Below are 13,633 nucleotides of genomic sequence, written 5' to 3' on the forward strand. Positions count from 1 at the left end.
GACGACACGGCGTTGAAGAGACGTTAGTTGGAATTGCATGCGTTATTGTGGCATTGCAACGCATGCCGGGTTCAGCTAGTCTAATATATAATTTCGAAAGAGAATTCGTATGTATGTAAGGTTTGTTGAGAACATCGAAAACAAATCGAACTTTCTATATCCATTCAAATAAATTTAAAAAAAAAGAATGTTTACTAATTAGATTGTTTTGCCATGTTTAAGCTGTTCATATTACAAATGCCGAGCTAAGCCGGTAAAAGCACTAGTAAATAATAATTCTTAATCTGTATACCACACTCGTTGCTTTTGGAGCAATCTGTTTGCACGATTAATAATACTTTTTGCACGATTAATTGAAATAAAATAAAAATATTATAATAATAATAAACATCCAATCCAACTCAAAGCAAACCAGAAAGTCGAATGAAACATTTTGATATTAAACTATAGATTGTATGTAAATCATATTCGGAAGCTTTAACTGTAGCAGCGAACTAACCCCACTATTAATAGCCATAACTGACATTTGGAAAATGTGACAGACTAACAGAGATAAACATGCGCTAGATTCGTCCAGTAACAAACAACCAATCCCAAAAACTTCGTCTGACCCACAAATAGAAAGCTATATCGAGTTCCAGAGCCCCATTGCATTAACCAATTCAAATCTACCAAACAATAATATAATACACTGTCGATCGAAACAACACTCCACGCGCGAAAAACACTTTACATAATAGATGTATAAAATGTCCTATACATGATGTAATTGTCCGCGTGCGAACTTTTGATTTTCAATTTGCAATTTTTAAGTTCCGGTCCGAGTCCAGAATTATAAATGTGACGGCGATAAATGTCATCGGCAGCGTATTTACAATGTGCACAGAACGACTATGGGAAAGACAAACAGGTGCAACTGGCGTTAACTTATGGCCGCTAGAAATATAACACTTGACGTAGTGGTAAAAACCTTTCGAATCCGTTCGTACAATCTGATATTATGTAACGCTGGGGTGGCCAGCATCTCCACATTATAAATTATTGTTTAATTTAAAAAAAATGGAGGTTGGAAAATAACATTTATTTATTTATTTAATATACTTGGGGGAGGCGGCAAAGCCGATAGACACAAGAGGTTTGATCAAACATATTTTAACAAATTATACATATATGCAATTTAAATGAGAAAAATTAAAATACATTAAAAAAACAATATTAAAATAAAAATAAGAGAGCAAAAAAATATATAAACAAAAAAAAACAGAAATACGATTATGGGAAAGAAGAATTACAGAAATCCTTTAAATTTAAAAAGACGTGTTAATGTGAAACGTAAAGGAGGTTTGTAAAAAAAGTATCAAGCTTTTTCTTTAAAATATTAACGTTATCAGAAGTTACTATATAATTGGGAAGACTATTCCAAACTGAAACCACTCTGTTTGAAAAGAATGAATCTATGACCAATTTATTAGATTTTTCTTTTTGGAGTCTAAGCGAGAGACCTCTGAGGTGAGTGTTTACGTTGATTGTAATAAGACATATGACAATTATAGTGATTATTAAGTATTTTATAGACTTCGATTAAGTCACCTCTAGTTCTTCTCGTCTCCAATGTAGTGAGATTCATTATTTTCAATCTTTCGTTATAATAATGTGATTTGAGTTCAGAAGGAATCTTTGTAATTCTCCTTTGAACCCTTTCAATACATTAAATATCCTTTTTAAAATGAGGAATCCATATGTTAAAAGCGTATTCTAGTCTAGGTCTGATGAAAGTTTTATATATTTTCGATAAAATAGTTAAATTTAGAAAATTGAATACATGCTTTATAACATACAAAAATGAGTAACTTTTGTTGACAATATGATTAATATGAGAGGACCATTTTAGATCGCAAGTGGTGATGATACCTAGGTCTAATTGGTGTTGGACGCAATTGAGGAAAAGGTTGTTTATTTTCTAGGAAAGATTTGGGTTATTTTTCCCTAGGTGGAGTACAGAGCATTTCTTAACATTTAAAGTTAGAAGCCAAGTTTTTGACCACGTGACAATTATGTCCAAATCGCTTTGAAGAGAATTGTTGCCTTCTGAGTTGGCAGGACAATAAAGTTTAATGTCGTCGGCGAAAATAGGATATTTACAAGTGAGGTCATTGGCTATATCATTAATATAAATTTAAAAAAGAATTGGGCCTAAAACAGAGCCTTGAGGAACACCACTCAGGACGAGATTCTGAAGAGCAGGATCCAATCCTCACTGAGAAGTATCTAAACTTAAACACTCTGATCCATATTCACATATTCACTTTGCATCCGAAAAACTTTTATTTCTAATGTAGTTGTTATAATTTCTTTTTCGTCAATTTGAATGGTTCAAATATGGTAAATTTCGTCATATATATTTTACAGTCCAAGTGTTCACTCCGGTTCGTTAACATACTAGTTTGTTCATACACGAATTAAAGTAGTTTAAGTGCTAAAAGTCAAATCAAGTCATCTTGAAATAGATTCCCATCAGAAACATTAACCTGTCGAAAATTTTAAGCTTTAAAAACACCAAGTAATTAAAATGGGAAATCCTGTGGAACCGCATTGCAACGTTACTATAATTAACATTTCCGTTGATTTTTAAAACATTTCTACGCATAAATAGAAGACAGAAAACAGAAGATGAAAAAAACGATTGAGAATACTTAAACTTATGCCTAATAATTTGTGCATGAACAAACTAGATCGTTTATCAATTTGTTATTTTGTGTACACTACAACTGGCCAGATCAGTTCGTATATGAAAAACCTAGTATGATCATAAACAAACGAGATGTACACTATAAAATATGAATAACAACTATTATGTTTATAAACGAACGAGATGTACACTTGTACTGTAAAATATGAATTACAACTATTATGTTCATAAACGAACGAGATGTACACTTAGACTGTAAGATATGAACTACAACAAGGATTGTGTGGACGAAATATTTCTCGAATATACATAATAGATAATATTGTATTTTATGTAAAACAACAAAACCTATAAATTTGCTATGAAAATACTCTTCGAATAAAACTGTTTAAGAATATTCTAAAATGACCTGGAAAGTTAATGGCGAATGAATGGTGAGGAAAAGGAAAAATTTTCACAAGAAGTACCAAACTATAGGTAATTAACGTACAATATAAATATTATTTTCCTTAATCTATCGAAAAAGTGTTTTAAATAAAAAAAGTTATATATAAAACATATACCTACATACCGGTCTCCGTGATTTGACAGAATGCTAAATTACAGAAAACGCAAATATCAAAATGCAAAGATCGAAAATCGAAAGGTCTCAAGTCGAAAGATCAAAAAAAAAATGGTGCATGGTAAATGGTACATACTCACTTAATTTGCGCGAGCAAGATACAACAGGAACAAGAGGAACATGCTTTTCCTCCCGTGTTAATGTGCGCGCGCAGAATACGGGAGGAAAAGCATGTTCCTCTTGTTCCTGTTGTATCCTGCTCGCGCAAATTAAGTGAGTATGTACGTGAGTATGTACCATTTACCATGCACCTTTTTTTTTTTTTGATCTTTCGACTTAAGATCTTTCGATTTTCGATCTTTGCCTTCCGATATTTGCGTTTTCTGTAATTTAACATTCTGTCAAGTCACGTAGACCCACCTACATACATATGTATTTATTTATTACTAGTTGTTTAACCCGGCTTCGCTCAGTATTTGTAATATAAACAACGTAAACTGAGGAATCTAATCGTAAATATTCATTTTTTTTTCTTATTAAATTTATTTGAATCGAAAAAAATGTAATATTCGACCAATTGAAATGTCGTCATAGAAACTTTGTTTTGTTTTCGAAGTTCCCAACCAAAGGTACAAACTTACAAAGTCTCTTTCGAAATTATATAGTAGATGTTTTTCATATTGGGTCATAGCGAAATTGTATGTATGTATGTAATAGATACAATGTCCCTTCTTGGTCGCTAGAAATAAATAACAGTACATCTACATATAAAAACCTTTGTAAATATGTTTTTGAGCTCTTTTTCCTATTATGCTGTACATTAGGCCAGCTGTAGTGCTGCTAGTCAGCCCTGGATATTTGTGACTCCAGGTCGATCGTTTCCTATCAGAGTTTGCCAATTTTCTCTGATTTCATTGTAGAAACGTTTCCCGGTGAAATTGGTTAAATATCCTTCCTACCTACTATGTCACCACTATTTGAGATTGATTAAAGAACAATAAAATTTATGTACAATTTACAGATGTCTCGTTAATTTGCGAATTTTTCAGTGTCTCGTAATTCAGCGACTTTTTTAATAAAAAAAATGCTGCAATGTTTGTAATTAGCCAGGAAGGCGCATTGGGGTTACCTGTAAGGCCTTCCTGGTATAGGTATATGTAAAAAAATAAATAAATAAATATTAACATTAAAATTATATAATACTACGATTACTAACAAAATTAAACTAAAATTGTATAATAGAAAATGATTAGTAGATCAGTAGCTATTAAAATAGATATAAGATGTTTTGTGAACACAATTTAGTAATAATAAAAAGCATTTAAAAACAAAAACAAGAACATATAAAAACCGAAGAATATTGAACTCCATCAAAAATCTTCAGGTAAAAAATGTTAAAAATTGCATTTATTTTACTTTATATTTACAACTTTCGTCCAGATGAAGATTAAACCTAGCAGATTGTTAGAAAATCATCTGATGACATATTTCATCAGTTTATTGAAAGCTAATATATGTATGTATGTATATTGTATATGGAAGACACACCAATTCCATCTTATACTCGTAGATCTTATACATACAATGTTACGAAATTTGGAGTTTTACCTCTGTACATATTACCTAGAATTATCTAGAAAAAGACTACCTATAGTTATACAATCTAGATGTAACGGATTGTCCATAGTGCTCGCGCTCACCGGTGTAAATAGCTCGTTAAAATTACAAACATTATGTTACGTATAGCCCCAGGTGTTGCTCCACCTTTTCTCAACGGAAACGCCCTCGCTCGAAAGCTAATCGAGCGACAGGTGACTGTTTGAGAAGCGCCGTTTCCCTCTGAGGTCGCCGTTTATTCTCGGCTGCGTCTCACCTGACTCCATCGTCATCATTTTGACACTGAAAGTTACACTGACCCACTTGCACGTGACCCAACGCAAGTGCACATTCTGAAAATTGACCATACATAGAACCGTCCGTTCGTCGGCTGCCAATCGGTTCGCTTTTTATCATATCTAAAGTCTTTTAAATGATTTGAAAAGTTGCCCGAAAGCAATACGAGAACAATTTAATTTTCATCCAGAATGATTTGTGACCGCTTAATAATATTGTAATTTTGAACCTCACGCTCTACTTATCAAGAATTGATGCATGAGTGTGTGTGTGTGTGTTTTTTTATTATTATTATTCAAAACGAATGCCTATAAATTATATTCTATTTCGCACGCTTTGGAATGCTGCAGTCAAATCTTAAAATTCCATTTTCCATTAGAATATTAGAATTGTAAAATCAACATAATTTTATACATTAAAAAATTGACAGAATGACATTCCAATGCACCTCAGCTGAAAGAGCTCTCAGAGCGAAATATGTAAATAAATTTTGAAGATTTTTTACCGCATCAAAAAAGCGACCTTGAGATTTTTCATTGGAAAAGTAGACCATTGGATACACACTCAAATTTTATTTGTAGATACATTTCTTAAATTAATTGAAGCTTCACAGTGTGAAAATAATGGACGTTTCAAAATTGCGGAGTAAACTAAATTTGAAAAATGTTAAACATCAAAATTTAAATGCCTTTTGAATTTAATTAAGTAAAATTTTCATCATTTTTTATATGCAAATGATGTTTGCTTTATTTTTGTAATGAAAGAAGACAAAATGTATAAGTAGTGTGAAATAAAAATATAAAACGGTTCTGCGATTAAATTCTATAAATTCATAAATTGTAAAATGTTTTAAATAAACTAATGAAAATCTTGTAAAAAATAGGACATACGAAGAACGCATCGAACCCAACCAACCAAATGCAACGATAAATCAACGCTTACGAAATAATAGACCGGACGAGCAACACAGTTGCATAACGATATATATGTACATAATAAATATTAAAAGGCGATGCATCTCCGTGCAAATTTATTGGCATTGTCGGAAAAGCGGCGGAAAATTGGTGGCCGTGCGGTGCGACAGGTGCGACAGCTAGCCAATGAGTCACGGTCCACCTTCCCAGGACCTCTGATAGCGCGCGCCATCTTACCGCACTGAGACAGAGTCGACACGCGAGAGGGATGAGACGCGAGAGCGAGAGGGACAGAGCTGACGGCGAACGGACGTGCGAGAGCGAGACGCAGCATCGATGGGCAGGGTTACAGTAACTCAATCCGCTGAGCGCGTGCCCATATAAGTAAGCGGGGCCGGTGCGCATGCGCATCGTCACTGACAGGTACCGCCAAACTTTTTACTGCCGATTTGATCCGATTCGTTTTACGCGCCTCGTTATCGTTGCGGTTTTTCCTCTACCAGGTATTGTAGGTGTGTAGAATTTTCGGAATTGTTCGGATTTTTATGCCGAAAATATATTGGTTTTTTTTTTTTTCGATAGCGCGTACGTTTTGCTTGCGTCAGTTTGTGCTGAAAGTTTTTGCATTTGAAAGGTTTCGTGTTAAGCGAAGTTCATATATATTTGTAAAATATTTTCAAAAATTTATTTCAATACTGTATAAAATTTTATTTTTTTATACCTACACATATGTATACTGATTAAAACCAGTATATAAGATGTATAACGTACATATATTTATGCTAAAAAAAATTGCATTTGAAAAGTTTCATATTGAATTCTTAGAAAATTTGCTACGTATATACATATCTACATATGTATGTATGTATATCAAACGTACAAGTTGTTAAATGATTCCCCATTAGAGTATTGCACCCATAAGATATTTCCATGGGTTTTTTTATTTTATTTAAAATCGATTTTTTGCTTTTGGTTTAGTTTATATTTATTATTAGTTATCTATGAATGGGATTCTCGTGTGAGCAATGCTTGTGTGAACAATACTCGTGTGGGTAATTCTCGTGTAGGGATTAATCATAGAACCTGTTTGATATTTTATGATTCCATGATTAAACGGATCATTTGATTCCATGATTATTCCCGTCAAGAGGATTGCCCACACGAGTATTTTTCGTACAAGTTAACTGATATACCGGTAAGATCTGTTTCATATAAAAATGTAAGGAGAAAAAATGAATAAAAAGAAAAAATAAAAAAAACATGATGTAGATTAAAATTTTCTTCCATTTTTAAGAACCATTATCTAAATTGAAAGTGTATTCTTTAAAATAACAATAAATCTCTATTCATACTAGCAATTCACGTAAGGGCAACTGCACGTAACCAGCAAGTACGTGCAGTTGCCGGACACATTCATTTGCATCCATATAGAATGTACCAAAGAATATTTTCCGTACTTGCTGGTTACGCGCAGCTACCGGAAGGTGCTGTGCTAATATGAATAGACCTTAACTCGTTATGCAGTCATTAAAGAAAGATATGTAATTCAAAGTTTTATTCTTTTTTAAATAAAAGAATATCGTTTTATACAAATTATGTGCTTCTTTACAAAAAAGAAACTTTCAAAATAAAAAAAGAATCTATTCATGATCAAAAAAGAAACTGCTCTATTGATTTGCCTAATTAAAGTTGTAACGTATGAACATGAGAGAAAATATCCACTGTCTAGTTGCATTTGTACGTGAACCATAGAAACCCCTGATTAGGCTAACGGAACTCAGTAAGTGAGTTCTCACAGAACGGGGCGAGTGTGGGTAGACCTACGTGCCTACACAATAGACACGCCATCGGATCGGGGATGCTATGCTGAGCAACTTGTCCTTCATAAAGAGGTACACACATTAGATCAAGTATGTATATTAGAGTGAGCAGTGATCTCGTATGGACCTCCTGAATCATTTAATAAATGCTATGAAGTGACTTTGGTCTTTCATTTGGATCCTGAAACCACCCCTACCCAACAATATTGGTGCATTAAATGTGGATGCATATATTCTGGTAAATACTTTTAAAATTATTTGAAACACATCAGTCGAACCAACTATGTATGTATGTACAACTTTCTTCATACCGATGGAATTATACAAAAAATCATCGAAAGCCATTTCATAGAATTCAATTCGCAAATGAAAATTCATAGATATGTAAGTCGCTCCTCTGAATTTTTGTCGGTAAACGATATGTAAATTTATCAAAACATATTTTGATTTTCCTCGAAATAAATTTAATAAAATTAAAACCTGTCTGTCCATTATTCCGAAAGATAAATATTTGTCAATTAAAATCGTAGCGAAAAAAATGATTTAAAATGGTCCGTATGTCTGACCCGTTGTACCTCGACTCCCACTGAGCGAATTTTCATGTAACAAAATAAAAACATATACCAAAAAAATTATTATATAGTAAATAAAGTGAAAAGCTCACTCACGCTGAGAAAAGCTGGTTGAGCTTTTTATATAGCTCGACGGCGCATTATTTTGAATACGGAGCTGACAGACCGACGCGACAGATAGACATTAGAAGACGATCCTGACAGATATTGTTGGATAGGCTGTGTGACGTCACTCATGTTTTTACATGTGACATTTATCAAAAACGAAAATTACCTACAGTTACAATTTTTACCTACATTTATGGAGAACATCTCTGGAACACTTGGGATCCGCACCTTTTACAATAGAAGCTGCTGCTATGATAAAAATATGATTAAAAAATAAAGAATCACTTACATATTCAATATTAATTGAATACATATAGTTAATTTGGACACATATGTATATTTTACATACATGCATACATATATACCAGGAAGGCCTGACAGGTAAACCCCAATGCGCCTTTCTGGCCGATTACAAACAATTCAGCATTTTTATTACATAAGTCGCTGAATTAAGAGACACTAAAGAACTCGAAATTAACCCTTTGAGTGTTGACGTATTTTCTGTTGAAAGCCCGCCACGCTGAAAATTTCGCCAACTTTTCCAACTAGAATTATTTAGAAATCCAATAGAAAGCAGGTATAAAAATTGTAGCTAATCCAAACAAACCCTAGATAACTACTGCCGAGGATTTCGAGTTTTGTAAAGGTGTGTTTAGACTAATATATCTTGCAACAATATAAAATAAAAAAAGTCTATAAATGAATGTATTTTTCCAACTAGTTCCATCTTCTTCATTGTTGTTAAAACAATCTAAAATACTCGGCAGTTATTTCCATCGGGAAATTCTGCTATGGTTATAAATTCAGAAATTCCGGTGTAAACCAGTCTTTATAAACATTGACGCGGATTACACGACCCATGTTCAATGCATTTTTTTTTCAAAGCTACCTGTAAAGGCTTAGCGGGTAGTATTCTTGTTATTTTTACACACTCAAAATACAACACCTATCGGCGTATTTCAGCCTCATGGATTTTTTGGCAAAACACCGATCGGCGTTTCTCAGCATTCAGTACAAGGGTTAACGAGACATCTATGAATTTAAACTTGTACATAATTTTTTATTGTACATAAATCATACTCAAATAGTAGTGTAGGATAGTTTTTAGCCAATTTTAATGGAGGATCCGTTTCAAAAATGAAATCAGATAAATTGGCAAACTCTGGTAGGAAACGATCGACTTGGAGTCACAAATATCCAAATCTGACTAGCGGCAATACAGATAATATACTCAGAATAAATTCCTTTCAATCGAGGTCAACTCACGGGATCGAACCTGGCGACCTCTCGATGCTAGACAAAAGCCCAACCACCGAGCCAATATAAGATCTATTGTAGAAAATTTTACTAAACAGCTGCCCTGATTTTGTGAAGCAATGTCGAAAGAGTTTCAAGAATTGTACCAAATAAACGATTGCCCCAATTACCCAATGGCTCGCTCAATTAACCAAAATACAATGTATGAACATTAAACTTCGATTGATTTATTAATTATTTACTATAAATACATTTGTATAATAATTCGGAGATGCCTTTATAAATAGAGTTGATTCAAATTAAGTCTGAAACGGAGTCAGGGTCATATTTTACATTAATTAATATAAAATATGACCCTGCAGAATAGACTAGTGGTTAACATGCTTTGAACAGAGTGGTCACGGATTCAAATCCCACTGGTTTCTGCTGGCCAAACCTTAGACTTGTGACTCCAGGTCGATCGTTTCCTATAGTAGTTCGCCAATTTATCTGATTTTTATTGAAACGGTTCCAACAAATTGGCAACCTTACTCATTTTCTCGCAAATCAGTTCTCTTTTTCAGTAATCCCGAATTTCGCTGAATTGTATAAAATGCTGCAATTTTACAAATTTGATCATAGACATATCTGTGGGTATTAATTGATATGTATTTACTTTGTATAATACTTGTACATTGTAAATGTACAATGTTTCTGGCCAGGAAGGCGAATTGGGGTTACCTGTTAGGCCTTCCTGGTAAAGATTAAAAATAAATTAAATGAAATAAATAAAATAAAATACTTGGAAGTAATCATAATCAGGAACACAGCTAGATTTCTAATTGAAGTTAAATTTGTAGCAGTGACTTCTAGCCGGAATGGTGAAAATACCTACATAGAATCGACCGACGAGGGTTTGAATCCAAAATAAAATGTATACAATAACATAACATTGAATCGAATGGGCCGTTCAATCGTATTATTTTTATTATAATATAAATGATAACATAAGTACATGTATAGTTAAATATGTATGATACACATTCATTACCGAAAATGAGTGATAAAAATGTTCTAGCTAGAACTAAAAATGAGTGATACAGAACGATCTAGCTAGAACTAAAACGGTGCACACATTTTTATTTTTTATTTTATTTTCTTTTTTTTTTTGAGCCAGTATATATCGTTTTTCGATACAAACATTCTAATTTTACCTAAATTTAGATATATTAATATATATAATATATATGTGTGTGTGTGTGTGTGTCTGTGTGTGAGTGTATGTGTGTGTTTGTGTGTATGTGTATATTACAATAATAATAATAATAATAATAATAAATACATGAAAATTAACATGGTCCAATTATCCTAATAAAATTATATAATAATAATATACATATATATTGCATTTGTTCAACACGAAATTCGCACTATTAATATGAATATCAACGTCACACATGTTCATTTAGTTATTATTTTTTCATATATGTATATGTATAGCGAGTTAAATTGTTATACATTGCGTATACAAATAATATATACGTCTGGTATGTATCGGATTTGTATGTAAGTATACATACAAATATATAATATAAATTTATCAGTAAAAAAACACCTACGTGAACGAGTGAGTATAAAATTTAATAAGAACCTACTTACACATACATACATACATTACTATAATTTTCTTTCTTTTTTTTTAATGAATATAACACAATAAAAAAATCATCTCATTTTAAAATATATAATATAATAAGTAGGTGATAAAATCTCAAATGTATTCATTAAAATAGTTAAAATAGATAAAAATAGTTGATAAAAAAAAGAAACGGTTGCTCAGTTGAGATTTCATCATATACGTATAAATATATGTATATATATATAATATATAATTAACAGTTTTTTTTTTAATAATTATCGCTTAAATATTTATAATAATAATTCACACACGTGTGTATATAATGTATCATAATTTTGTTTACAAAATAAATTACACAGAGTAGTGTTGAGCGTGAACTCAAATTACCAATGGCATATATAATCATATATATAGTCAATATTGATAGTATAATAAATATACCTAATGTTAACATGAAGGATATTCATAAGTCGCTCACTTAAATATTAATTGAATTACGATTGTTTATCATAAACTATACATAGGCCATTATTTTGTAATGATCGAAAACGAAACTAATTCAAGTTCACGGTCTGGAAAATTAATCGGTGTAATCGATACGACTCCAACAACGGATTCCGTTATGTAAGATTTGTAACGTAAAAATGCTACTGAAAGAAATGCTAATCATTTTTATTTACATATTATATACAAAATTTTTATATAAATTCGTATCATTTGTATAATATATATATATATATATATATATATATATATATATATATATATATATATATATATATATATATATATATATATATATATATATATATATATATATATATATATATATTTATGTATATGCATGTATGTATATAGATTGAATAATGGCCGTTTTACAAGATAAATAAACAAATATTAAAAAGAAAAATAAAACGCTAGTTTTAAACGTGGCGTTTTATTTATTCATTACAATAAATATGTATGTATAATTATTCAAATGTTAACTACAAAAACATTTAAGAACGTTTCTCACACACACCTTCAATTGTAACCCGCTGAGACTTGTTTATTTATAATTAATAATACTTGGGTTTTATTTTTATTTATTTAATTTTGTATAAAGCTTTATCGGTATGTATATTTGCTACTATATAATAATAATATTTAAATGATAGTTAACTATGCGTAAAAACCTCCAAAAACAGACAAAATCGTAAAAATACTATTTCATGTGCAAATATGTATGTACCTAAAAAACAGCCTTAAAATCTTAAATTTTATTCAATTGTATAATCGTACGTTTTTAACTTTTATAAAGTGATTATTAATTTAATATATATATTATATATATATATATATAAATATATCATAGACACCTGCATTCGAAAATATACAGCGTTAGAAAAATGTCTCTTTTGTTTTTTTGATAACATTATAACAAAATTAGATATGGTAATAAGTTTCATATATTATATAAAATCAATTGGAAATACCGAGACCTTTTAACGAGATGTAGTTTAAAATACGATTCGAATTCTACCGTACAGGTGTCCTGAATGAAAACGTGCAAATTTTGAACATCCTACAAATTGTTATGAATTATGTATTATCGAAAACAATCAAGAAAGAATATTAAAAAGACCAAATCGATTTTACACTTCAATATAAACTAATTAAATCAAAGAGTCGTTGCTTTGAAATACATATATTGCTTTCATAAGACTTACTTTGCTCACTCACACTTCAATTCCTCGCACTGTTACGACTCTTATCGACAAACAGAAAAAGGAAAATCTCCGTTCGGCTAAGTTTTACGAAAAACATACCCTTTTATTTAAAAAAACCTGATGATTTTCGACATGTGTACAAATATACAAACAACACAAAACATGTGGATGCAATAGTGTCGCCTTTGTAAAACCGGATTCTTCATTTCAAAATTAAATCCTCGACTTAAAATAGGCCTCGATGGCAATACATGGACTGAAACTCTTCTATAATTTACAATAACTTACGTATACCTTCCCACCGAGTAGTAGGAACACTTACGAGGATGTCGATAAGCTTGTACATGTAAACTACACCTATGTAGAATAATTACTACGTAAAAATTTGTAGTGTCTCATGAGCGTACATATTTAACATACATATACATAGTATTAGGCAGTGTGCGTGTCTTTTTGAGACTAGTTTAAAGAATGACAGGGATGGAAGGGGT

This window comes from Arctopsyche grandis, chromosome 6, assembly GCF_051622035.1.
Source record: "Arctopsyche grandis isolate Sample6627 chromosome 6, ASM5162203v2, whole genome shotgun sequence".
Classification (NCBI taxonomy): domain Eukaryota; kingdom Metazoa; phylum Arthropoda; class Insecta; order Trichoptera; family Hydropsychidae; genus Arctopsyche; species Arctopsyche grandis.